The 5,443-nt window shown below is 48.6% G+C and overlaps 1 long non-coding RNA gene across 1 annotated transcript; it reads left to right on the top strand.

Moving 5' to 3' along the window:
- Window positions 1–402: 402 nt before the first annotated feature.
- On the top strand, window positions 403–1,152 carry LOC143268556 (uncharacterized). Its single transcript, XR_013044620.1, has 2 exons — window positions 403–529; window positions 952–1,152. It is a non-coding gene; the product is annotated as an uncharacterized LOC143268556 (long non-coding RNA).
- The last annotated feature ends 4,291 nt before the right edge of the window (window positions 1,153–5,443 follow it).

Genomic DNA, 5,443 nt, shown 5'->3' with positions numbered 1-5,443 from the left:
TTGATGTCCTTGGCCTGTGCTGCCACCAGGGCTATGATAATGTCCATGGTCTGTGCTGCCTCAGTGGACTTTTTTTTTTTTTTTTTTTTTTTTTGGTTTTTCGAGACAGGGTTTCTCTGTGTAGCTTTGTACCTTTCCTGGAACTCACTTGGTAGCCCAGGCTGTCCTCGAACTCACAGAGATCCACCTGCCTCTGCCTCCGGAGTGCTGAGATTAAAGGCGTGCACCACCACTGCCCGGCTCTCAGTGGACTATGTTGATGTCCATGGTCTGAACTGCTACCAGAGATCATGCTGAGGTCCTTGGCAATGCTGACGCCTGATACCATGTGGATGTCTGTGGTCTGTGCTGCCACCAGAAACCACATGGATGTCTGTGGTCTGTGCTACCACCAGAAACCACGTGGATGTCTGTGGTCTGTGCTATCACCAGAAACCATGTGGAACCATGTTCATGATCTGTGCTCCTGCTGACTATAAAGAGCAAGAAATCTCCTGAAAGTTGCTTACATCCATCTTCCATTTCTCAGGTACCATTATATTCCTTCTCAGGTCTTTGATGGGATTGAAGACTAGCAGTTATAGTTACAACTTAGTGTATATATATAATCTTAGATAGAACATATTAAGTATTAGATTTAGGTTCTCTAGGATAGGACATCTTTTGGAATGATCTTTGTAACATGCCATTTACCTATGCTCCACACTTCTCTGGATTTTAGTATGTGTCTCTTGTTTGATATTGTTCGTGTTGGTTGTAGTTCCATCTTGTCTAGGTCATTATCCCTTATTCCTCCTGGACAATATTTGATAATCATTCCTATTGTATATAGTCTTGTATTAGGTTAGAACCTTCTTATTTAGACAAAAGGGGGAGATGTAGTGGGTAGCTGTTCCAGCTTTGACCTGGAAGTACTACCCCCATTGAGGCTTCGGTAACTGTCACACCTAGAAGGCAGAGCCGAGACAGGAGCCCTGAAGACCCGAGATCCAGATGTGCCGGCTCTCTTGGTTCCTGGATCCTGGACGCTGGAGGTAGACTGAGCAAAGTTCTCCAGAGAACACCGCTGGACTGCGCTTCACCTTTCCCAGACCCTGTTACCTATCCCTTCACTTTTAAGTTACCCCACAAAATAAACCTCCCTTTTAACTATGTGGAGTGGCCTTAACATTTCAACCAATACCTGTGAAATCATTCTCCAAAAGTAAAAAGGAAATGAATCCTTTCTGGAGTAGAAGAAAACATATGTTGCTCCCAACCTGTCTTGAAAAAAAAAAAAAGTCTAAGTTCTCCACGGGGAGGGGGTGAATGGTTTGGGTCAGAAATTCAAACATACAGAAAGGAAGGGTATCAAAGAAGGAAGCCTGGAGGATAGATTTAAATGCTGAGAGTGAGGAGGAGAAGAGGGGAGGGCAGGAAAGAGAAAAGGAGAGGGGAGAGGAGGGAGGGGCAGGCAATGGAGGGTAGCTCTGTTAGGGCTGGTAGAGTAGCTGATGTCATAACATCTCCCTACTACTGTGCCAAAGCAGACAGAAACCAAAGGGCCTGCCCCTGAAGGGGACCACTGCCTAAGGAGACCCCTGCTGCTTGATATTCACGCCAACAGCATCCAGTGTGCCTGCTGCAGGGGGCTGGACCCAGAGGAGAGAGCCACCACTGTGCTCTTCTGAGGAGTTGGAGGATGGAACTCTGACCACCAGCACAGCTGGAAACGGGGGAGAAAGGGTGTATAACAGAATGGAGGGACTCACAGGGAGTGGCCCGGAGTCCTCCATATAGCCCCCCTGAAATCTTGGCGCATTAATGAATCACACTCGTTGGAACAAGGTCTCCAGAGCCTGAACAGGGAAACAGCGGTTGGAAGGCTAGTGAACCAGCCCGGGTGCCAGCCACTGCCCACTGCAGGGAACAAACCTGAAGTTTGTATTAGAGCCTTTAAGAGTCATCTGAGGTATAGCTCGGCGGTAGGGAGCTAGCTCAGGTGCTAACTTGCTTTCTGTTGCTGTGATAGAATGCCTGGCCAAGAGCAGTGTAGGAAGGACGGGCTTACTCGGCTTCTAGGTCACAATTACAATCCATCGTGAGGCAAAGCCAGGGAGGGAACTTGAGGCAGGAACCCGGAGGCAGGAAGTGAAGCAGAATCCGTGGAGGGACAATGGTGACTGACTTGTTCCTCGTAGCTCACTCAGCCTGCTTTCTTACACAACCCAGACCACCTGCCCAGGGGTGGCACCACCCAAAATGGACTAGGCCCTCTCACATCATTAACCAAGAAAACACCCTACAAACCTGCCTATAGGCCAATCACAAAAAGGCAATCCTTCATTCAAGAGGCAGCTAAGGGGCTGGAGAGATGGCTCAGTGGTTAGGAGCACTGGCTGCTCTTCCAGAGGTCCTGAGTTCAATTCCCAGCAACCACATGGTGGCTCCCAGCCATCTATCTGATTCCCTCTTCTGTCACACAGGCACACATGCAAACAGAGCACTCGCAAACATAAATAAATAAATCTTAAAATAATAAAGAAGAGGCAGGTGAGGTTCCCCTTCCCAGATAATTCCAACTTATATCTAGTTGGTAAAACAAAAGAAAACAAACAAACAAACAAAAACCACACCTAGAAGCCCTAGGTTCCATCCCTGGGACTGCAAAAAAAACAATATATATACAAACAAACACATTTCAGGCTGTCCACTGAAACGCAGGAGGAAGAGGAAGAGAAACTCTGACTACCACCTACAGAACAGAAAGTAGCTCCTCTTATTTCCAGGTAGGGTTAGGATTTGAAACCTCTTGGTCTAGCCCCCATGCCCGTGCCCTCCGAGTCTGTCACCCATGGCTGCTCTCAGCCAGCTGCATCCCTTCTTCAACAACCTGCCACTGTCTTCAGACTCCAAATGAACATGGCATGCGCAGTTGCCGGTCCCCTGTGCTAGACCTCACCCCAGGGCAGAGTGCTTCGCGTGGCGTCTGGCACACAGTCCATACCAAGTGTCTCTTGAACGAAGAAATGCATCGTTTGGTATGGCTCACTTACTAAAGCCCGAGCGTGTATAATGTGTGTTATCTTCCCTATTAGTTAGAAACATATCATTAAAAACCCATTCCTGCCGAACGATTTCACCCTCCTCATGATCCCGGAGTGAATTGAATCACCGATAATCACTCCGTGTGTCGCCCGGTCTATTTGTACATATCTGTTACTGACTATTTTTAAGCACGATCTTGAGTAAGTGTGATATGAATGGCTTGGTCTTTTGATTAATCAGCTCAGTAGGGGAAATTTCCATGGGTAATCAGACTGAACATCAAGATAGGGTGCATGCTGGGAGTGAGCGGAGGGAGAAGAGAGAGAGAGAGAGAGAAGAGAGAGAGAGATAAGAAACCCTCTGCAAACAGAAAGGCAGTCTGGGTCTGCCGCAGGACTCACCAAGCCATCACTTTGTTCAGAAGTTAGGCAGCCCTTCTGGTCATTTCCCAGAGCCGTCTTGACGAAATGCCTTGGACTCTGTGACCTTTCCTGGAAATGCTGCCACCCGTCTGGAGGAAATAAGATAGCGGCCGAACTGAGTTCCCTGGGCCGGCTAGAAGGGAGCAGCCTTCCCGCCTTCCCCAGCTTCCGGCGACTCCTGGCAGCTCTTGGCTTGGGGCCTCTCTAATTTCTGCCTCTGTCTTCCCTATGTGTGTGTCTTAGAGTTCCTTCTGTTTTTGTCCCAGACCTGTAAGGGTACACCGTAAATCTAGGGTGCTCTCATAGCATGAACCCAGCCACAAGCTTACCTTTCCGTTAAAGCCTTGGGAACTGAGGTTCCCGGGGGTAAAGGCTGCATGTGCATGAGCATTCTCCAAGGCTCATTGGCTGACTAAAATGTCAATGATTGTAGGGAGTTGGAATGATGCGGATTCAGAGCCAAACTATCTTGGGCTTAGCTCCCTAAATATTAATGTATTGCTCAGTTTTGTGGCCCAACATCCTTGTGACCATCAGGTAAGTCCTCTCAGAATGTACACAGACCTAAAGGCTGGGGATGTCATCAGACAGCATCTGAGGCCTACAGCAGGAGCTTCACTTTGCTGTGACCGACCAACTTGATGTTCCCACCAACATATTTGAAAAGGGTCTTGACTTACTTCTCTGTTACTATAAAAACTTCCTGAGGCTCTCACCACATTGTGTTAGGTCTCAAAGAGACTGGGGTCAACGGGCTAAACTGAGGTGCCTACTTAACATATCAAAGAGGACTCTGGCCACCAGTCTCTCCCCACTCCCAACCTTTCTCTTCCTCCACAGCCCCCCACCAGGACCAAGTTCAGTCTGCTGGCCGGGTTCAGTCTGGACTCTCCCAATGCCTCTGACTGCTCTGCCTCATGTCTACAATAAACCTTCTCCTCAGACCTCGGAGCAGCCATGTCCTCATTTTTCATTCACATTGGAATGTAGGATTCGGGGTGACCTGCTTTGTGCTCCCAGGCCATGCTTAGTCACAGGTGGCTCTAGAACAAACCATCTCTTATTCCCTCTGAGACGAGAACTGTTTTGTTTTTTGTGTCAGGGACGGTTGGTGTCAGTGCCATAATCCCCTCTAATGGGACTAAAGAAGACCAGAGCACAGTCTGCTTTCTGAGTTCCGGGGTGCCCCTGCACACCACTCCTGCAGTGGCCTGCTTCCCCAAGTTGGACTCTGCTCTGGCCTCAGCTCAGCACCCAGTGTCCTCATGACTATTCGACAATGGCCCCCAGGCTCTAAACAGGCAGCACAGGCCCCAGAAGTTTGAGTCAACTGCACAAAGTCCTGTCCAAAGAACAGTCAAGGTTTGAATCCAGGAGCGTCCTCCACAAAGCTATGCATGCAGCCGTCCCTCCCCCCTGAATCAGCCTGCTATTATAGATAGAGCCCATGTGTACTCCAGACACATCTGCGAAAACACAGGCACAACCTAACACAGGTTTTCTCAGCCTTCCCAGAAACCCAGACTGTAGGAGATTATTAGCACATTTTCTAGAGCCAGAGAGAGCCAAAGGTGTATATGTGTGGGGAGGTGTAGCATGAATCTTAAAGAGTCTTATTAAATAAAAACAAACCTGGAGCCAGGTATTGGGGTGAATGCTGGAAGATCAGAGAAGCAGAACAAGCCACAGCCACCTCACCTTGCCAATTCCTCAGCTGGTCCTGTTTCCTCAGACTGGAAGCTTCTGAGTCCTCATCCAGAATGAATCTCAGCTGAACTGTGCTGTTCAAAAGCCTAAAAGCTTAACTAGGCTCTAGCTCCTCGTCCTCACACCTTAAATACCTTTCTGCTTCCTGCCATCACTTCCTGGGATTAAAGGTGTGAGTGACCATGCCTGGCTGTTTCCAGTGTGGCTTTGAACTCACAGAGATCCAGATGGCTCTCTGTCTCCCAAGTGATAGGATTAAAGGCATGTGTGCCACCATTTTCTGGCCT

The sequence above is a fragment of the Peromyscus maniculatus genome, chromosome 14, assembly GCF_049852395.1.
Source record: "Peromyscus maniculatus bairdii isolate BWxNUB_F1_BW_parent chromosome 14, HU_Pman_BW_mat_3.1, whole genome shotgun sequence".
NCBI lineage: Eukaryota > Metazoa > Chordata > Mammalia > Rodentia > Cricetidae > Peromyscus > Peromyscus maniculatus.
Note: the sequence above shows the minus strand (reverse complement) of the source record. Positions and strands in the feature narration are given on the sequence as shown.